This window comes from Podarcis bocagei, assembly GCF_964188305.1.
Source record: "Podarcis bocagei genome assembly, chromosome: 16".
Lineage (NCBI taxonomy): Eukaryota > Metazoa > Chordata > Lepidosauria > Squamata > Lacertidae > Podarcis > Podarcis bocagei.
This window is the reverse complement of record NC_138142.1, coordinates 37,319,561-37,342,041: the sequence shown is the minus strand read 5'-3', so window position 1 is coordinate 37,342,041 and position 22,481 is coordinate 37,319,561. Positions and strand designations below refer to the sequence as shown.

General features: G+C 47.4%; 2 long non-coding RNA genes across 3 annotated transcripts in view; one reads left to right on the top strand and one right to left on the bottom strand.

The window, feature by feature from the left end:
* LOC308575388 overlaps positions 1-12,641 on the bottom strand; it is a 35,607-nt gene extending 22,966 nt beyond the window's left edge. The window contains exon 1 of the long non-coding RNA XR_014002839.1: positions 12,609-12,641. This is a non-coding gene — a long non-coding RNA (uncharacterized lncRNA). The remainder of the gene's footprint in view (positions 1-12,608) is intronic.
* The window catches only part of LOC308575340, a 252,591-nt gene that overhangs the window by 190,795 nt on the left and 39,315 nt on the right, over positions 1-22,481 (top strand). The window lies entirely within an intron of this gene.

The following is a 22,481-nucleotide window of genomic DNA, read 5'->3' as shown; positions in this document are numbered from 1 at the left end:
GGCTGCCCGCGTCATTACTTCAATAGGTATGCTGCATGTCATAATGGGTGTCATTACAGCTGTAGTCATTGTAGAACAACTGGTGTGAATCTGGAACAAAATAACATGAAAGTGTTTAAGGTGGTGTACACTAATGTCTACTCGGATTCTGTTTTAATTACAAATTTTGTATCAATAAATACTATGAGCAATCTTTTCTGAAAGTGGTGTCCAGTTAAAGGTAAAGGTAAAGGTACCCCTGCCCGAACGGGCCAGTCTTGACAGACTCTGGGGTTTGTGCGCCCATCTCACTCTATAGGCCGTGGGCCAGCGCTGTCCGGAGACACTTCCGGGTCACGTGGCCAGCGTGACAAAGCTGCATCTGGCGAGCCAGCGCAGCACACGGAACGCCGTTTACCTTCCCGCTGGTAAGCGGTACCTATTTATCTACTTGCACCCAGGGGTGCTTTCGAACTGCTAGGTTGGCAGGCGCTGGGACCGAGCAGCGGGAGCGCACCCCGCCGCGGGGATTTGAACCGCCGACCTTTCGATCGGCAAGCCCTAGGCGCTGAGGCTTTTACCCACAGCGCCACCCGCGTCCCTTCATCACAGTTAGGTGAAGGTACATAGTAAAATATAACAAGCAGATAGATTTTTAGCAAGGCGATATACAGGCACAACCCCCCCCCCAAAAAAAACCCCTCATCCTCCCAACTATTCCTCCCTTTTTGTGGGGAGAATGAGGTCTTCGTTCCTCACACACCTGCATGGCAACAGCATGAGGCAAGTCAAAACTACAAATTTGAGGAGGGGAGCATACAAGTTCAAAGAGTGACCTTAGGTGGTCCTTGGTTACTTTGTTAAAGGCTTAGTCAGATAAAAAAAAACTCTCCTGTACAGTCATACCTCGTAAGTCGAACAGAATCCATTCCGGAAGTCCATTTGACTTCAGAAACATTCAGAAACCAAAGCGCGGCTTCTGATGGAATGCAGGAAGCTCCTGCAGCCATCGGAAGCCACAGAAGCCCCATTGGGTGTTCGGCTTCCAAAAATAGTTTGCACACTGGGACAGTCACTTCCGGGTTTGCGGCGTTCGGGAACCAAAGCGTTTGAGAACTATGCTGTTCGAAAACCAAGGTACAACTGTATTACCCTTAGTATGTGAATAGAGTGAATCCTCATTCCTCATAATGCACTTTGTGTCCCTGGATTAGACAATCCACTCAGGCTAAAACAAATCCATTACACTATTCCAGCAATGTAAGTATTTTCATGTTTCCACTGCGATTCACACCAAATCTATGAGGCAAATGTGAAAGCTTGCAACTTTCTAATTACCCTGTTCCTCAAAAATAAAATAAAAAAAATGTCTAGTAGCCCCTTAGAGACCAACTACCTTTGTTTTCGGTATAAGCTTTTGTGTGCATGCACACTTCTTCAGATACTCTGAAACAAAAGTCACCAGACCTTAGCACTGTCTTTGAAAAATTTTACACATCACTTGGGAAGATAGGCGAACTAATATCAGTGTACTTAAAAAAGCATAGCTCACGAGTGTTGAAGCAATGATTCTTCAACATCACCTTCATTGGACTGGTCATGTTATGTGGATGCCTGGTGATTGTCTTCCAAAGCAACTACTGTATTCTGAACTTAAAAAGGGAAATGGAAAGTGTAATGCTGGTGGTCAGAAAAAGAAATTTATAGACTGTCTCAAGGCAAGTCTTAAAAAATGTAGTATAAACACTCACAATTGGCCTGCGAGCGCTCCAGTTGGAGAACAGCCTTTGCCAAAGGTGTCATGGGCTCTGAAGACACTCGAACTCAGGACTCAAGGGAGAAAAGTGTGAAGAGGAAGGCCCCCTTGGCAAATCCACACCGTGATCAAATCCTGCCCAGAAACCAATTGGCCTCCACAGTCACTTAGGGACTCATTGTTAAAACCATGTTTATGCAAGACAATCTTACTCGGTTATGAGTTATTAAAAAAGAAGAATGAAGATATATAGGGTGGACATTTTTCAGGAAGTTAGTAGGAGATGGGTGATTGACTCAATGGGTATGGTAAACCTATTGACGACTGTTAATGATGGCAATTAGTCCCACAGGAAAAAGCAAGGGATAGTTTGCAGATGACCAAAAATAGCTTTAGCTGTTCCTTAAGTTTTCAAAGATCACTGCAGATGGTGACAGCAGTCACGAAATTAAAAGACGCCTGCTCCTTGGGAGAAAGGCGATGGCAAACCTAGACAACATCTTAAAAAGCAGAGACATCACCTTGCCAACAAAGGTCCGTATAGTAAAAGCCATGGTTTTCCCAGTAGTGATGTATGGAAGTGAGAGGTGGACCATAAAGAAGGCTGATCGCCGAAGAATTGATGCTTTTGAATTATGGTGCTGGAGGAGACTCTTGAGAGTCCCATGGACTACAAGAAGATCAAACGAATCCATTCTTAAGGAAATCATCCCTGAATGCTCACTGGAAGGACAGATCATGAAGCTGAGGCTCCAATACTTTGGCCACCTCATGAGAAGAGAAGACTCCCTGGAAAAGACCCTGATGTTGGGAAAGATGGAGGGCACAAGAAGAAGGGGACGACAGAGGATGAAATGGTTAGACAGTGTTATCGAAGCTACAAACATGAGTCTGACCAAACTGCGGGAGGCAGTGGAAGACAGAAGTGCCTGGCGTGCTCTGGTCCATGGGGTCATGTAGAGTGGGACATGACTAAACGACAACAAAGTTTTCAAAACACAATCCCTAGCGAATCTCCTCCAGAGTCACACAATGCCTCTGTGCCCTTTTCCTATGAAAGCTTTCATTTAAAAACAACTTACCAACAGAAGGAATGGCTGAGCAACCGAAGTCAAGGGAAGCTGGAAGACTCTGGTGAGGAAGACAGAAATGTCTGGAGCATTTATACCATTTGCTTTTGGCTTCCACGCCTTGAGTCAGCATTGCTCTATCCTAATGGGCACTTCTCACAAATGCCTAGGAATCACACAAACATTTTTCTTTCAATGATGAACCCCACGGGGGAAGAGTGTGATCTCATTCAAGAGTTTATATTTCATTATAGATTTTTATAGTCTCTGGAGGGATGCCTTTGTTGCAAGCACATATCCTTAATTACTAATGCCACCTTGTCTCAACCCTTATATTATCTGATTATACAAATGAATGCAAATATGGGTCACATCCATTGTTTTCAGATTTCAAAATGCCTAATTTTTAAAAAACAAAATCTCAAGGTTTCTGGGATTTTATTTTCAAAAACAATAAGTATTCTCATCTGCAATGTTCCTTGTATTTTTCTATTTAAGCCATTTTCATTCCAAGTTAGTATTTTTAATCTGCCATTCTGGTTTAATTTAAGGAAAAATAATATATATATATATATTATTCCTGCTTTAATTATGTGTTTGTTACTCTTCCTCTTCTTCCTGTTTATCAGTGCTATTCGCATGTAATTCCTCTATCCACCTTTCTGCTCCTGTCACGAGCATGCCTTCTCCTAATTCTTATATTAAATTTTTCATCTGAAATTTCTGCGCTTCAGATATATCCCTGCATCGTTGTTTATTGTTTTTATATGTAAAAGAGACTCCTTTCAGGAACTCCGATCTATATGGAATTAGCTTATTTCTCAGAGCATCTGTCAAAAAATTGGAATTAGCTTGGTTTTTTTAGAAGTTGGACGGGAATTTTTTAAAAAATAATTTTATTTTTCTCCCCTATCTGTAATCTATTCTGATACTCCATTTGTATTATTTGGTCTCTGATTTTGCGTAAATTAAAAATTACCAGACAGTCTCCTGGTAACTTGTTTTCACCCTTGCAAAGCTTGATTTAATTCAGAAGATTTAATCAATCGAGTTTTCCATCAGTTCTTCTTGTACCTCTAATTAAGCAACTCCTTAATCAATTTGGACCTTATATCTTCCTCTGGTTCTTCTGAAATTCATCTAAGACAGAGAATCATTTCCTTCTGACACATTTCCAAAACCGCAATGGCATCCCAGGCTGATACCTGGGTGACATTAGCCTCCGCCACCTCCTCTTTAATTTTTCCTGGCCTTTCCTCAATTCCAACCCTTCTGCCTGAACCCTCTATGTTTTTCTTCCTCTAATCCCCGTGCCTTGGTTTTTAGCTCTGTACTGATAGTCCCCGTGCCGTAGTGTTCCCATCCACATTGTCATTGCAGACACAACTCAGATTCCTTTTGTGGGTTGACTCTTTTTCCTCCTCCTCTTCCACTTTCTCTCTTATCCCCCCTACTTATCTCTAAACCATCCTGGGGTTTTTGCCAGTATAGCTTCACAATGCCCCAGTCCCCCCAGAAAAGTTCTTCCTGCCAGGATCCAGCCACAATGCTCTAAAATGCTGCCCTTATTTACAGAGGACAGTCTCAGCATCCTTATTTACCACACTTCTGGCTCCCTCTCCTCAGCTGTGTGTGGTGTCTCAGCTGCTGAGCAAAGCAGGGAGTGACAGCAAACGTCAAAACCTCTTCACAGTCATGTTGCAATACGTGTTTGAAATACGTGTTAAGGACCCACTGATGTTGCACTGTGAGGTCTGATGACGCTGAGAGAGGCTGGCTAAACATGAAATGATGATCACTCCTCTGTGTCATGTACTTCACTAGGCACCCAGTTAAAAGCGCTTATCATAGAACAATGTCCCCAGGCAGAATATGCAACTCTCAGTATAATATCTGAAATGAGAGGGTGCAAGAGGTTATAATATAGTTACCCGATAATAATATGAGGAGACCCTATAATATGCTTGAAGCCTTAGAAAATAACATAGGCCAATGTAGCTTTGATATGTGCAGCAAAGGTGATACTCAGCTGTGATTAAGACGTGACTTCCTTTTTCTAAGAAACTGGATAAACGCACATGGCACAGGACACCGATCTCATCAGACTCAAGCACCTTCTCTCTGTCTTCTGCTACTGCTCTTGGTAAGTACTTTTCATTCATTCTAATTCTGTATGTGTGGGTGAAATAATGAAATCACTAACCATGATGGCTATTCTCTGCTCCCGTGGTTGGAAGCTGAATGCTTCTGAATGCCAGTCGCTGGAATCCTCAGGAGGGGAGAGATGCTCTCATGTTCTGGTTCTGCTTTTGGGTTTTCCTGAAGATGCATCTAGCTAGTTGGTGATTGTGAGAACAGGGTGTTGGGACATTTGCTGACCCAGCAGGTTTTTCTTACGTTCCTGAATATCAGATTTTGGGTCGAGTGGTGTGAGCCACATCCTAGTAAGGGGTGGCGGAATCTGTTGATTTTGGTTTCCTCTGAGATTCTCTCTCTCTCTCTCTCTCTCTCTCTCTCTCTCTCTCTCTCTCTCCCTGACCTTCCCAATAACTTTACTTCCTCGCAGTTTCATACAACTGGCCTGACCTAGCAGGCCTCTCTTATGTCCATTTGTGTTTTGTTTCAGAACGTAAAAATTAGGTAAAATTGCCTTTATTTGCAAACTGAAACAAATTTCTTTCTCCATCCCTCGCTAAGAGTAGTTCTGACTCTGGATACCCTCCAAAATTTCTTCTATGAAAATAGGGACATCCAGTGCTTTCTTTCTGGAAAAATAGGTGACAGGAGTCACCATGAAGTTGTTTAAGTAAGTGTCACAATTTTTAATGAAAAAGAGAGAGAGAGAGAGAAAGAGAGAGAGAGAGAGAGAGAGAGAGAGAGAGAGAGAGAGAGAGAGAGGTGCCAGTACTACGTACCCTTGAGTATCCTCGGGGGGGGGGGGAGCACTGGGGACATCTATTACCAAAATAGTAATAATTTTACTATCTAAATCCTACTTGTTTGACTGGGTTGCCCCAGCCCCTCTAGAAGGATACAAATATATACAGAAGAATAATAAAACATTAAACATTTTAAGAAAACGTCCCCATACAGGGATGCCTTCAGATGCCTTTGTCTTGGGGGCTAATACAATTCCATAGCCTCCAACATTTCTCAGATGAAAATAGGGACATCCTAAGGAAAAGCAGGACATCAGAAACAAGGATGGCTTCTGTACATCCGGGACTGTCTCTGGAAAATAGGGACTCCTGCATGGTCTGCACATGTTTGCAGGCTAGTTACCCCAAAACAGGAAGAGGAAAAGGTATGGTTGACTCGCATCCACAAGGGGGGGTACCAGCTCTTGGTCCATCTTGGTCAGCACTGTGAAAAGGGATGGACACTAACTCTCCAGGCTTTCAGGCAGGAGTCTCTCCCAGCCCTACCAGGACATGCCAGGGATTGAACTTGTGACCTCCTTTGTGCAAGGAAGATGCTCTACCACTGAGCTATGGCCTGTCCCTCTTTATTATCTGATTATTTGCTGTGGTCACCTTTTTTTTCTTTCCTGCACCCTACATACCTTAGATATTGCATCATTCTATGCCATTTGTAAAGTGTCTTTTGTAAGAGATACCTAATGAGAGTCAGGAGAAGAGGTACCCAATGCAGTGCCCACTAAACATCGTGGACTTCAACTCAGATTATTCTTAGACTTTGGCAACATTAGCTGGGGCTGGTGGGAGTTCCATGCCAACATCTAGAGGACACCATGTGGGTCACTCCTAATATAGGGCATCTCATCCACAAAGGCAGGTACCAGCTCTTCCACAAAGCACTAGCCTCTGTAATTTCCCTTTTAACATGGCCTCTCCCCTCTGCTTCAACATCCCTCATTGTTGCACATGTCTCCAAGGGTGGACTTCAGCATCCCCTTCCTCAACTGATTTCTTCCACTAACTCTTGCCTGCAACTTGTCATTTCAGACTCAGCTCCATCACTCCAAGATGTCTTGCCAGCCCTGCTGTGTCTCATCCTGTGCCCCATCTTGTGTCAGCTACCCGGTCAGTGGTCTGGGCTCACTGTGTTCACCTTGTGGGGGCTTGTCATCCTACGGAGGCGGAGTGTCATCGAGTAGCCTCGGTATAACATCTGGAGCCAATGTTGGCTGCCTGAATCAGTTACCACCATGTGAAGTAGTCATCCAGCCACCTCCCATGTCTGTGGTAATCCTAGGAGCAGTCCTTGCTGCCACTTGCGAGCCACTTAGCTTGAAAACACGTAAAAGTGCAAGTAGATAAATAGGTACCGCTCCAGCGGGAAGGTAAACAGCGTTCTTGTGCGCCGCTCTGATTTTGCCAGACGTGGCTTAGTCATGCTGGCCTCATGACCCGGAAAAACGGTCTGCGGACAAATGCCAGCTCCCTCGGCCAGTAAAGTGAGATGAGTGCGGCAAACCCAGAGTCGTCCGGACTGGACTTAACTGTCAGGAGTCCTTTACCTTTTTAACCTTTTAAGACTGTAGACTGTCCTGTTCCCAGCAGGAGGTGCTGGAATGCAGAACATGAGTCAAGGCTGTGATTTGAACCAAGGCGAACTCTCAATGGAGTGTAGTTGTCTGCAGGCAACCAAGCCCAACAGGCTAGGCAGTTGATCAGTAAATGTCTCTTTCTCTTTTTCTCATGTGCAGCCATAAGACCATGGGTAGGCAAACTAAGGCCTTTTCTCCACAGGTACGCGGGCGCTGCTATGTCAAGGTCACTGTTGAAAGGAATTCTCCTGCATTGGCAGGTATGCTTTTCCCGTAGCAAAACGTCACAACTTTGGCTGTATCAGGCCTTGGGCAGAATCCTTTACTCTATCTTCCCTAAATGGGGGTGGGTGGGTGTAGCGGTGACTCACGCCCCCCATCTCTTTGCTGCGGCGATACCAGGGTTCCCTGTTAAAGGGGTTGTTTTGAGGGGAGGCTTTGGCCGTACACCTGGAGGCTGGTACGCAGAGGCGGGGGGCAATTCCACCCCCCCCCCCCGTGGCTGAAAATAGGACTAGGCCACGTTTTGTGGCCTAGTAGGACCCGCGCCGCCCTCCTTGGCAGCACGGCCCCTGAGTAGGCTGCTAGGTCGGCCTACCAGCCTTTTGTGATGGCCAGCGGTGGTGTGGACCCCAGCTGCGCCACAGCCCGGTGCCCCTTCCTACCCAGGCGGGTGGAGCTCCAGGAAGGCCGCAGCCGTGGACTGCTTCCTTTTACGGCGGGGGGGGGGGGTAACCGGGAGGGTGGCGCGGGCCCGACTAGGCCGCAAAACACGGCCTAATCACTTTTCTCAGTGTCGGGGGGTGGCATTCCCCCCCACAGCTGCCTGCCGGCCCAGGAGGGCGGTGCGGGCCCTACTAGGCCGCAAAACGAGGCCTAGTCCCTTTTTCCAGCGGTGGGGGGGGGGCGGAGTTGCCCCCGTAGGCCTGCTTGTCTGTTGAGGCTTCTTGTTGAGGTTTGTTGAAGCTGCTGCTGCCGACCCAAGTGGGATGCACAGGCCCCATCTAGGCAGCAGGCACTGTCTGCTTACCTTTGCAGCTGGGGGGGGGGGATTGCTGCCAACCACTGGAGTTGCTGGCCGAAATGGGTGACTTGGGCCTCACCTGGGCCTCTAGGCCGGCCTGCTTGTTTTGCCATCCGCAGGGGGCCACATGGCGACCTTTTTGAACTGAATCACACTGGGGAGGGGGTGCCCCTCCGGGCTGCCTACCAGCTTCAACCCACTTCAGTTTTTCCTTATGGGGGGGGGAGCTAAGTCAGCTCCCCCCCCCCCGTTCCCCCAAGTTGGTATTCAGGATGTGTGCTAACTGTTTCTATCTTTTGTGGGCATACACAGAGGAGCTCACTGCTGAGAGCGATTCTTCCCAGTCCAGTGAGGACAATGTGCAGGAATTACTGCATCAGAACCTGCAGCGTCGCCTGGCTAGGGCTAAGGAGCACTTGGATAAATCTAAGTTCCCTCGTTGACGCTCTTGCAAGGGTAGGCCTGTAGGCATAGGTCACCTGTTTCAAGTTCATCAGACAGCTCCTCCAGCCCTGATTCGCGCAGAACACGTCACAGGAAGAAGAGGTCTTGCAGATCGAGGAAGCATTGGCTCTTTCAGGTACGTGTGATTCCTCCTGTGGCGAGTCAGAAGAACGGTGCAAAGTGTAAAGGGTTACTACCCACAAGGCCCCTGGCCCGCCTAGTTGGATTTGGAAACGTTGCACCCAGCACCATCGCCGTGCCTTTGGGGCCAAAGAGCCATGTGGGGAGGATGGGCTTGATGCAAAAGGGAAGGTGCAGGCGTCAAACTTCAAGACCACGGATCAGCCTCCTGGCATCTGGCTTAAAAAGAATATACGCAATCGCATTCTAAATGGGGAATTTGTGGACTTGTTTTCCCTGCTCTCCCCGGCTTATTCTTGTAGTTCCAAGTTTAAGCCTGAATCGCGTCGCAAGAAGGACAAGGCAGTGGATATTGCTAGAACTTTTGACAATTGGCTAACTGCTTTCACCTCTTACATGGGATTGGTTGCCGCTGCTTACCCCGATAGGGCTTGGCACTTGGCTAACTATCTGGGCATTATCTTAAAAGCAAAAAAATGGCAGGGGACTCAGTGGCTTTGGCGTACCATGAGCTGTTCCGTGAGAGGGTTGCTGAAGAACCCACAGCCCGTTGGGACATCAAGGACAATGATCTTTGGTCTGAAGTAGTGGCCCCAAACTTCCAAGAAAGGGCTTTTGGGGAGAAGTCAGTTAAACCCCCCTCCAAAGTGCAAAGGGTGGCTATATCAACATGTTGGGAGTTTAATAATGGATTGTGCAGCAGGGACCAAAGCCGCTTTGACCATGCCTCACTCACGGACTAAGTGTTTTCGGGCTAAGCCCCCTTTTCTAGGACTTGGCAAGGTAGCCTTTAGTCTAACATCAAGTTGGGGGGTGCATTCATGCTCCCTCCCCATGCGGCGGCGCTTGCAGGGCCCGTTAAATGGCAAAACTGGGAGTCCCTGGCCCTAGAGTGGCAGCATGTAGGTCAAATTCCCAGGACGAGGTCGTGGAAGGGCATGCTGTGTAAGTTTACACTTTGCAGTCTCCTCTCATTGGGCCTCAACTGCCTGCATATCCTCAGCCAGGCGGGCTGAGAGGGTTACCTGCGAAGGCCTGTGCCAAGTTTCCCACTTCTGAAGTTCAATAACGTTGCGGCCAATCTGAACCCATACTCTGATCTCCTGTGTTATCATTTGGGGAAAGGGGTAGGCACCACAGACAGGGTTTAGCGCGTGTGCCCACAAACAGAGAGAGCACCCCTTCTTTCCCCTTGATACCCTTGACCAAAGAACGGTGCACTCCTATCTGGGATGGCCATCCTCTTTCACCGAGCATGAAGCTTCGGGTGTGTGTCTGTGTGGAGATTTTCACCCCCTCCAATTCGAGAATCTCCTGATATGATGTTTTCAGAAAGGAGGGGGAGGAAACTGCTCTTTGCTTCTTCCTCTCCTGCCTGACTCTGTGGGGAGTCTGAGTGTTATCTATGTAGAGATTAGACGGCTGAGTGAGAGCTGTAACACCCATTCAAGCCAGTAGCGCTTCAGTTTTACTCCAGTCACCTAGCCCAGTCGGGGTAGATCCAGTTATTGAGCCCAGTCGTTGACATCGGCTCAAAGGCGTACTGACAGGGGGGTGTACATGGACCGTTTAGGGAGGGAGGGGACACTTGCCTAGCTAGCCATATCAGCCGAATCAACCCTGGCAATCAATGGGCAATGGATGTTGCAGGCAGATCGCTCTCACCTACAAATATATAAAATCATAACTACCTAAAACTTATTGCAGTGGTGTTTGCAGCTGCTGAAATAACTAACTATGGCATTATGTTCCCTACATTTCTGATTTGTAATATTACATGTGAGGACCCTTTTTTATACTATATATGGGGGCTGTTCTTTTTAGATGTAGGGCTGTAGCCAGCTAAGTTCTACTTAGTGTAGACCTATTGGAAATAATGTATCTAAGATAGACATGCCCCCCATGCCTAGGAGTGAAACCTAGAAATGAGTAAAAGAAATGAAAAATGAACAGACCCAAAAATATAATTATGATGCAGATAGGTAGTGTTTATTGTAGTGGAAAGAGGTGATCATGAAAGCATTTCTTAGGTGAGCAGCATCAAATAGGTCGACAATCCTTCCAGCCACAAAAGAGTTAAATGACAAAGGGACAGATGAATTTATAATTGTCACAAGGCAAAGGTACACAGGGGAAGGAAGAAATTCTCAGGGAACTGGAAGCATCAGAACTCTTGCAGGCCTGAAGCATATTAAGAGTGCCATCAATGAGTGATAGAAAGGAAATAGAAAGGATGCGCTAAAGAGAGATAGAAGGAAAGCTCAAAGAAGCATTGATCAGGGATCTGTAGGCGATAGTGTCAGAGATGCTAAGCAACCTTTTGATCCAATCCATTCTGGTTTGTCTGGATGGTGGAGGCTCAGCATTCCTGACACCATACAATCATAGAATCCTAGAGTTGGATGGGACCACAAGGGCCATCAAGTCCAACCCTCTGCAATGCAGGAATCTCAACTACAGCATCCATGACAAATGGCCATTAGACGTTGATCCATAGTGTGCATTTCAGGTACCATTCCCCACACCCCGTTCCTGTGGGGGATCACAATCCCATTCAAAAGAGAGACAAGCTCATCTTCGTCTCAGTATAGGTGTTAATGGACGAGAAAAGAGCTTGCAAATCAAAGAATTTGGTTGCCTCAATGAAGGCAGCTGAATTGCTGATGAAGGAGCAAGTATACTAGCCTGAGTTATCTGGGCAGGGCTGGGGCTGGGGAGAGTCGTGTTTGTTCCCTGTTTCATAACATCAATTTCCATCTCCACCATTATTGTCATTGGCCTAAGTGTTCCGTCGGCTGCCCACGTCATTACTTCAATAGGCATGCTACATTTCATAATGGGTGTCATTACAGCTGTAGTCATCTTAGAACAACTGGTGTGAATCTGGGAAAAAATAACATGAAAGTGTTTCAGATGGCGTACACTAATGTCTACTCGGATTCTGTTTTAATTACAAATTTTGCATCAATAAATACTATGAGCAATCTTTTCTGAAAGTGGTGTCCAATTACATCACAGTAAATAGTAAAATGGGGAACGCAGGTGGCGCTGTGGGTAAAAGCCTCAGCGCCTAGGGCTTGCCGGTCGAAAGGTCGGCGGTTCGAATCCCTGCGGCGGGGTGCGCTCCCGTCATTCGGTCCCAGCGCCTGCCAACCTAGCAGTTTGAAAGCACCCCCGGGTGCAAGTAGATAAATAGGGACCGCTTACAAGCGGGAAGGTAAATGGCGTTTCCGTGTGCGGCTCTGGTTCGCCAGAGCAGCGATGTCACGCTGGCCACGTGACCCGGAAGTGTCTTCGGACAGCGCTGGCCCCCGGCCTCTTGAGTGAGATGGGCGCACAACCCTAGAGTCTGGCAAGACTGGCCCGTACGGGCAGGGGTACCTTTACCTTTACCTAAATAGTAAAATATAGCAAGCAGATAGATTTTTAGCAAGGTGATATACAGACACACACAAAAACAACAACAAAAACCTTCATCCTCCCATCAATGGTTAACCTATTGATGACTGTTAATGATGGCAATTAGTCCCACAGGAAAAAACAAGGGATAGTATGCAGATGACCAAAAACAGCTCTTGCTGTTCCTTGAGTTTTCAAAACACAATCCCTAGCGAATCTCCTCCAGAGTCACAGAATGCCTCTGTGCCCTTTTCCTATTAAAGCTTTGATTTAAAGACAACTTACCAACAGCAGGAAAGGCTGAGCAACCAAAGTCAAGGGAAGCTGGAAGACTCTGGTGAGGAATACAGAAATGTCTGGAGCATTTATACCATTTGCTTTTGGCTTCCACGCCTTGAATCAGCATTGCTCTTTCCTAATGGCCACTTGGCACAAATGCCTAGAAATCTCACAAACATTTGGATACCTTTGTTGGAAGCACATATCCTTAATTACTAATGCCACCTTGTCTCGACCCTTATGTTATTTGATTATACAAAAGGATGCAAATATGGGTGTCAGAGCCGCTTCCTGGTCCCAGCTCACAGAGGACCACGCTAGCCGGCAATATTGTACAAACTTCTTTATTGAGTTACAGTTTCCATTTTCAAGCCGCAGCGCGCAGCTCTATGTCTTAGAAGCTAGACCGGCGAAGCTCCGTCTCAGTCTCCGCCTCCTGTACACCAACTTAATACTCTAGCCTTACTCCACCTCTTCCGCCTTTCCTTTCTCCTCTGGGTCCCTCTACCCCCCGGGGTCTCTTCCTTCCTGGACTCTTCTGACGCTGACCCCCCCGACTCTTCTCCCTCCTTGCAGCGGGCTTTAGGACCTGGTTCCCTATCCGGGCTGCTTACTGTGCCGCCTTCCTGTGCATTTGAACTTGGCGCGCGCGCGCAGCCTTCAACCTTCCTCTTGACCGTTTCCTCGCTCCCCGATGGAGGTGTGGCCAATCCTAACTCCTGCCCTCCCTCTTGCGGCGAGCCGCCAGATCCCGATACCTGGGACTCCTCCCCCCTACTTCGCTCTGGTGGGGACGCTGGTCCCGATTTCCAACTGCTGCTCTCTGAGTCCCCTCTGGTCCCTTCTTCCTGGGGTGTCCCCCTGGGCGCCCCCTTGCTCTGACCACTGGCGCCCCTTTCTGAGAATCTTCCGACTCACTGGAAAGACTCGGAGATCTCGGGCCGCTGTCGTCGCTCATATTACCTTCGGATTCCTCCCCCTCGCTCTCTGTTTCCTCCCTTTCCTGTGCCTCTGCTCCTGAACCCCTGACAATGGGTCACACCCAGTTCTTTTTTTCTGGGGGGACGCATACCCCTAAACAATTTGTGTTTAAGGTCTACATTTGGCCTCGTTGAGGGGCAGTATTTCAATATGAGTAGGAAAACCAGAGTAGCCCTTGACATTGTTTTAGGGAAAAAAGCACTGGTGACATCCATTGTTTTCAGATTTTAAAATGCCCAGTTTTTTAATCAAAATCTCAATGTTTCTGGGGTTTCATTTCCAAACACAATAAGTATTTTCATCTGCAATGCTCCTTGTACAGTAGTACAGATGTTGGGAAACTGCCAGGGAGATATAGTCCATCATGGCCCCAAGCCGTGTACCGGACGTCCATCAATCTTCCGTAGTCACGCAGATCCAGCAATTAGCGACACGAAGCCACATTCCAGGGCTCGTGCACACTCCTCTTTATCAGCAGAAAACACAGCCAGAAAGCTGCACCGCAGAAGAGCATATTTTACAGACTTTATTTAGCGTTGAACAGAACAAAGGAAAACATGACAGTTCTGAGTCAGTGTCTTCGACCGACTGCAAAATCGAAAGGAACAGCAAACATAAACATCCTATGAATAGGACATGCGCAGACTCTGTGACTCACAAAGCCTGCTCCCTTTTAAGGTGGAACGGAAATATCCTAACAGCAGATGCTTCAGGTTACATACGTTTCAGGTTACAGACTCCGCTAACCCAGAAATAGTACCTCAGGTTAAGAACTTTGCTACACGATGAGAACAGAAATCGTGCCCCAGCGGCGCGGTGGCAGTAAGAGGCCCCATTAGCTAAAGCGGTTCTTCAGGTGAAGAACAGTTTCAGGTGAAGAACGGACTTCCGCAATGAATTAAGTTCTGACCCTGAGGTACCACTATACTTTGCTTGATATATGCTTCTCTTGATATTTTCTAATGTTTAACCTGGTATATGTTTTCCATATAAATTATTTTTAAGAGATCATAATTACACACACACAGTAACAGCTACAAAGAAGATGGTAGATTTGTCCGTTGCCCTAGGTTTTCAATGTTCTTGTTAATATAGGCAGTTGGGTTTTTTTATCTTGAAAGTCTGAGAAAAAAGAAAAAGAAGGAGGCTTCTCTAATCATCTCCTTTATCTTCCAGCTCCCTCAAGAGCTAGTGGTAGTCCCCATCTCTCCCCAACAGCAACAACAAGAAGAGACACTGAATACATATGCACATTGCGCAGACATGGAATTGGATAGCACTGAGCTGGCAGATACCAGGCGTTCCTCTGCAATGTTTGCCATGATTCAGCAATGATTTTGGCTCTGAAACAGTCATGAGAAAAACAATAATGCTACAAACTAATTAAAAATAACACAGAGCCTCCCACAATGAGTTAGAATGTAAAATGTACATGTAGCTTGGTTCGGAATGCAAGGGAGCTTCTTGGAACAGATTCCATGGCAGTTCTGCAGGCTTCAGATTGCAGGCACGCTAATGAATTACATTCAAAACGGGATGGACACAACGCTCATATTCTTTTTTGCACTGTGACCCAATATGCTGAATAAAGAGAAACATTCCGAAACACAGAAATAAACTCAAATCCACCATATTCTCTGATCTTGGGAACTGTTAATATAAAGTTATGCATGTGTGCACGCATACACGTATATATATAAATATATATAATATATATATATATATATATATATATATATATATATATATATATATATATATATATATATAAAGACACCAGTAACTTATGTAAATGGAAAATATAAAGAAGACAAAACATTAACAAATATCAGAGTGACAGATTTCAGTATTAGTACAATGAAATAAAATAGATGGAAATAGCCTTCCTAATTGAATCAGGTGTTTCTCATGAGTCAGTGACTCATTCTGGGAAATACTTCAGTACTAGTGAAATATTCAAAATGGTAGAGCCTCTCAGACTTCAATGGCCTCAGGGCTAGAAGATTTATACAGACACTGCACCTAGAGGGGTGGAAATTCTGTACATACATTCAGTGGCGTAGCGTGGGTTGTCAGCACCCGGGGCAAGGCAAGTAATTTGCGCCCCCTAACCCGTGGATTTTAGCACTCGAGTGCGAGCGCCCCCCCCAGATGTTGCGCCCGGCCCTCTGCACCCCCCCACGCTACGCCACTCGGGCTGGGGGCGAGCGAAGGAGCCAAGGACCCCCCCCAAAGGCTCAGCAGGAATTTATTAAATTTATTATTTGCGGAGCCCCCACGGGCCGAGGCAGCCAAAGCCCCCTCCCCTCGGGCGCCTCCCCGCCCCCTCCTCTCCTTGGGCTGTAGGTGGAGCTCCAGATCCGGGCTTGGCGAGCGCCTCTCCTCCTCCCGGCCGGGTCCGGGGGCTTCCAGCCGTGCTCCGTCCTCGCCCCCCCCCCGCGGCTGAGACTTGCGCTGAGAGCCGGAGCCAGCGGCGCTCCCTTCTGCCAGGAGACCCTCGCCCGCCCGCCGGCTTCCTCTCGGAGGGTTTTGGGGAGCGCAGGGCACGGCGAGGCCCCTCGGAGCTCTCCTCCCTCCCAGTCGGCAGAAGCAGCCGCCGCCTGTGGCTGGGCCGAGGGGATGGCGGCGTTGGCGGGGTGCGGAGGCTGCCCGTGCCAGCCAGGTGTCGGTGGCGGCGTCGGCACTGCTGCAGTGGCTGCTCCTCCTGTGAGCAGTGAGTGGAGCACAGCCGCAGCGGCGGCGGGGGGCGCGCGCGCGCTAGGGCGCAAGGCTGGCGGTGGCGGCGGGGAGCCCGGCGGAGGAACTTGTCCCTTCCCTCTGGACTCGCGCCCCCCCAGATGTTGCGCCCGGTGCGGCTGGCACCCCTGGCACCCCCCACGCCACGCCACTGCATACATTTGACTTCTGCTTTAATGGATGAGATTGAAGTTGGATCCACAAACAATGGAGGTCCTCGCTATCTAGAAGTTTGTTTTGAGACCCACTTAAGATAGGGAAAATGAAACTATGGTCCTCCAGATGTTGTTGAACTCCAAAACCCCTCAGCTCCAACCAAGATGGCCAATGGTCAGGGATGATGAGAATCATAGACAAAGAACATCTGAAAGACCACAGAGATCCAACCCGCATTTCATACTATCCAGCTTTCCCAATTTTCCAGGTATTATGAAAGCCATCCCAGCTTCTCATTTGATCCTGGAATGTCCCTATTTTTCCCACCAGTGTTGCCACCACCAAGCTCAGGGAGGAGGAGGATCTGGCCCTTGTCCTCAGTGCTGGCGGAAACTGTGGCTGCAAGGGAGCATCCCATGGCCTTTCCACGGCCTCTTTTCTTGGGCTGCTCATAGCAGCTGCTGGAAGAGAGGAGCAGGATATGCTCCAGCTTCTGAGGCTCAGCCCCACGGCACACTCTGGCTCTGAGAGGCAGGCAAAGGGCAGCACTTTCCTAGGTGGGAAGAAAGCCAAGGTGGAGCAGAACACAAGGAGTCCTGATTTAATTTTTTTTTTTAAATGGCCTACAACTTTCTCAAACACTGCAGCTACACCATATACCAGGAGACAGCAAACGTTTTCAGCAGGGTGCCAGCCCCTCTGAACTGCCAAGGTGTGCATTTCTCCCCGTTAAGATCAAAGTCAATCTCCATAACAACAGAAGAATTTGGAAAAGAAAATGGTACCTTGCCACATTGTCTCAACCCTTATATTATTTGATTATACAAATGGATGAAAATATGGGTCACATCCATTTTTTTCAGATTTCAAAATGCCCAGTTTTTTAAATCAAAATCTCAAGGTTTCTGGGGTTTTATATTCAAAATCAATAAGTATTCTCATTGTCAGGGAACTGCCATCGGATTGGGTAGAGAAACTAGCCTTGGCTGAATTTGCGTACAATAACGCTGAACATGTGTCCACGGGAATGAGCCCATTTATGGCCAATTATGGGTGTCACCCCAGGGCTTTCCCGGGGAGGGGGGAGGAAGCATGGCGTGTACCCGCAGCCGAGCAGTTTATAGAAGAAATGGAGGCCTTGCACCAGCAACTCAAGATGAACATGGAGCGGGCCAATGAAGTTTACAAGAGGCAGGCAGACAAGCACCGTCGGGAGGGGGAGGCCATACGGGTGGGAGACTGGGTGTGGTTGTCAACCCAAGGGTTACCCCTAAAGGGAGGGTGCAAAAAGTTGCAGCCGAGGCGGTTGGGGCCTTTTGAGGTAACACAGCAGGTGAACCCAGTGGCATTCAAACTCAAGTTGCCGGGCAGCATGAAGATACATCCGGTGTTCCATAGGTCCCTACTTTCACCGTACAGGGAGGGGCGGGAGTAGAGGAGAGGGAACACCGCAACCAAGCCACGGAAATACTCGATTCAAGGTAGCGAGGTCGCCAAGTGGAGTACTTGGTAGCTTGGGAAGGAGAACCCAGGTCAGAAAACACATGGGTCCCCGCTGAGTCAATCAATGACGGGTATCTGGTGGAAGAATTCCACAGTTTGTTCCCAGATAGGCCAAAACCACTAGCGAGATTCTGGGAGGAAGAATTTGGAACCACAGACGACGAAGGGGACTTTATGGGTTTTCCTGCCTCCGAAGAGGAGGGAGGAGAGGTGTCAGAGGGAGAAGAATCAGACTGGGAGGTCCACCCTGAGAGGATAGATCTGAGCAGGTGGAAGGCTGGTTTTGAATCCTCAGAGGAAGGTGACAGCTCCTTCAGGGGATTCCCTGCATCGTCGGCCGAGGAAAGAGACGAGATTATATCGGAAAATTGCACCGGGGTGGAGGGGGTCCTGGGGAGTAGGTGGATGTCAGGGAACTGCCATCGGAGCCAGGGTGAGAGGGAGGGCTCCAGAGAGATTCCGGAGAGCGTCCCGGGAGGGAGCGAAGCAGCACATCTTCTGGGGAAGGAAATCAGTGTAGCACCAGTGGAGAAGGGGGGCCAATGGGGGAATCGGCGAGGTGGCTCCATGACTCCTCGCTGGGGACCAGCGGGGAGAGCACGGGTCCTCCACCGCCCACACCCTCCCTGCGCAGAAGGCTTCCGTGCAGGGAGAGTAGGCGGAGACTAGGCGTCAAAGAATTTCTTTGCTGGAAGAAGTTCAAGAAACGCCCACTGACGGACTCTGCCAGCGATTGAGACAGCCACGGGCGAGTGGCTGTCCGGACAGAAAGGGTTCACTCAGGCAACCCAGCCAGGTGTGGTGCCGATTTACGCACGAGCAACCCCTAGAAACATTACACTCATCCGCAATGTTCCTTGTATTTTTCTATTTAAGCCATTTTCATTCCAAGTTAGTATTTTTAATATGCCATTCTGGTTTAATTTAAGGAAAAATTATTTTTTTTTTATTCCTGCTTTAATTATGTGTGTGTTACTCTTCCTCTTCTTCCTGTTTATCAGTATCTATCCTCAGGTAATTCCTCTCCCCCCCCCCCTTTCTGCTCCTGTCACGAGCATCCCTTTTGTGGGTTGACTCTTTTTCCTCCTCCTCTTCCAGTTTCCCTCACAAATGTCCCCCTACTTATCTCTAAACCATCCTGGGTTCTTTGCCTGTATACCTTCGCAATGCCCCAGTCCCCCCAGAAAAGTTCTTCTTGCCAGGATCCAGCCAGAATGCTCGAAAATGCGGCCCTTACTTACAGAGGACAGTCTCAGCATCCTTATTTACCACACTTCTGGCTCCCTCTCCTCAGCTGTGTGTGGTGTCTCAGCTGCTGAGCAAAGCAGGGAGTGACAGCAAACGTCAGAACCTCTTCACAGTCATGTTGCAAATCTTTGAAATATGTGTTTAAGGACCCTCTGATGTTGCACTGTAAGGTCTGATGGCGCTGAGAGAGGCTGGCTAAACATGAAATGATGATCACTCCTCTGTGTCATGTACTTCACTAGGCACCCAGTTAAAAGCGCTCATCATAGAACAATGTCCCCAGGCAGAATGTGCAACTCCCTCTGGGCTTCTTCCAATCATTCCTGGCAGAATTAAGTGCACTGTCAGGTTTGGAATGTACATCTGACACACGCATAGAGAACTGGCATTTTTCCCTTTCTCTGGGGTGCATTGAATCTTTCCCTATCCTGCGAGAGAGGTAGTGAGGTGGAAAGAGCACACCTTCTTTTCACTTTATTTCTTTTCAAATATTGTATGCCCTTGACCAAAGAACAGTGTACTCCTATCTGGGATGGCCATCCTCTTTCAACGAGCATGCAGTTTTGGGGTGTGTGTGAATCTCCTGATATGATGTTTTCAGAAAGGCGAGGGAGCAAACTACTGTTCGCTTCTTCCTCTCCTGCCTGACTCTGTGGGGAGTCTGAGTGTTATCTATGTAAAGATTAGATGGCTGAGTTAGAGCTGTAACACTCATTCAGGCCAGTAGCGCTTTAGTTTTAGCTTGCAGTAGCTATTAGAAATAAAAGAAGATATGCTTCATAGCTTTCTTCCGTGTTGCTTATACTCTGCTGAGTTTGGTCCTCACAACTCACAGTTCTGGGTCCAGTTCACTTAGACCTGCTTTCCAGGATTGGAAGGTCTCTGGAAGTGCTCCAGTCACCTAGCCCAGCCGGGGCAGATCCTGTTGTTGAGCCCAGTCCTTCGCATCGGCTCAAAGGCGTACTGACAGGGGGGTGCACATTGACCGATGAGGGAGGGAGGAGACACTTGCCTAGCTAGCCAGATCAGCCGAATCCACCCTGCCGATGAATGGGCAATGTATGTTGCAGGCAGATTGCCCTCACATCCAAATATATAAAATCATAACTACCTAATACTTATTGCATTGGTGTTTGCTGCTGCTGAAATATCTAACTATGCCATGATGTTCCCTACATTTCCGATTTGTATTATTACATGTGAGGACCCTTTTTATACTATATATGGGGGCTGTTCTTTTTAGATGTAGTGCTGTAGCCAGCTACGTTCTACTCAGTGTAGACCTATTGGAAATAATGTATCTAAGATAGACATGCCCCCCCCCATGCCTAGGAGTGAAACCTAGGAATGAGTAAAAGAAATGAAAAATGAACAGAACCAAAAATATAATTATGATGCAGATAGATAGTGTTTATTGTAGTGGAAAGAGGAGATCATGAAAGCATTTGTTAGGTGAGCGGCTTCAAATAGGTTGACAATCCTTTCAGCCACAAAAGAGTTAAATGACAAAGGGACAGATGAATTTATAATTGACACAAGGCAAAGGTACACAGGGGAAGGAAGAGATTCTCAGGGAACTGGAAGCATCAGAACTCTTGCAGGCCTGAAGGATATTCAGAGTGCCATCAATGAGTGATAGAAAGGCAACAGAAAGGATGCGCTTAAGAGAGACAGAAGGAAAGCTCCAAGAAGCATTGATCAGGGATGTGTAGGCGAGAGTGTCAGAGATGCTGAGCAACCTTTTGATCCAATCCATTCTGGTTTGTCTGGATGGTGGAGGCTCAGCATTCCTGACACCATACAATCATAGAATTGTCGAGTTGGATGGGACCACAAGGGCCATCAAGTCCAACCCTCTGCAATGCAGGAATCTCAACTACAGCATCCATGACAAATGGCCATTAGATGTTGATCCATGGTGTGCATTTCAGGTACCATTCACCACCCCCTGTTCCTGTGGGGGATCACAATCCCATTCGAAAGAGAGACAAGCTCATCTTCGTCTCAGTATAGGAACTGTCGCTGGATGAGAAGGGAGATTGTAAGCAAAAGAATTTGGGTGCATCAGTGAAGGCAGATGCATTGCTGATGAAGGAGCATGCATGCTAGCCTCAGTTATCTGGGCAGGGCTGGGGTTGGGGAGAGTCGTGTTTGTTCCCTGTTTCATAACATCAATCTCCATCTCCAGCCACATTGTCATCGGCCTAAGTGTTCCGTCGGCTGCCTCTGTTAATACTTCAATAGGCATGCTACATTTCATAATGAGTGTCATTTCAGCTGTAGTCATCGTAGAACAACTGGTGTGAATCTGGGGAAAAATAACATGAAAGTGTTTAAGATGGTGTACACTAATGTCTACTTGGATTCTGTTTTAATTACAAATTTTGCATCAATAAATACTATGAGCAATCTTTTCTGAAAGTGGTGTCCAGTTACATCTCAGCAAATAGTAAAATATAACAAGCAGATAGATTATTAGCAAGGCGATATACAGGCACAAAAAACCCCTCATTCTCCCAACTTTTCCTCCCTTTTTGTTGGGAGAATGAGGTCTTCGTTCCTCACACACCTACATGGCAACAGCATGAGGTGAGTCAAAACTACAAATTTGAGGAGGGGGGTATACAAGTTCAAAGAGTGACCTTAGGTGGTCCTTGGTTACTTTGTTAAAGGCTTAGTCAGATAAAAAAACTCTCCTGTACAGTCATACCTCGGAAGTCGAACAGAATCCATTCCGGAAGTCCGTTTGACTTCAGAAACCAAACCGCGGCTTCTGATGGAATGCAGGAAGCTCCTGCAGCCAATCGGAAGCCACAGAAGCCCCATTGGATGTTCGGCTTCCAAAAATAGTTTGAAAACTGGGACAGTCACTTCCGGGTTTGCGGCGTTCGGGAACCAAAGCGTTTGAGAACTATGCTGTTCAAAGCCAAGGTACGACTGTAGTACCCTCGGTATGTGAATAGAGTGAATCCTCATTCCTCATAATGCACTTTGTGTCCCTGGATTAGACAATCCAGTCAGGCTAAAACAAATCCATTACACTATTCCAGCTATGTAAGTATTTTCATTTTTCCACTGCGATTCACACCAAATCTATGAGGCAAATGTGAAAGCTTGCAACTTTCTAATTACCCTGTTCCTCAGAAATAAAAAAAAAAATGTCTAGTAGCACCTTAGAGACTAACTAAGTTTGTTCTGGGTATAAGCTTTTGTGTGCATGCACACTTCTTCAGATACTCTGAAACAAAAGTCACC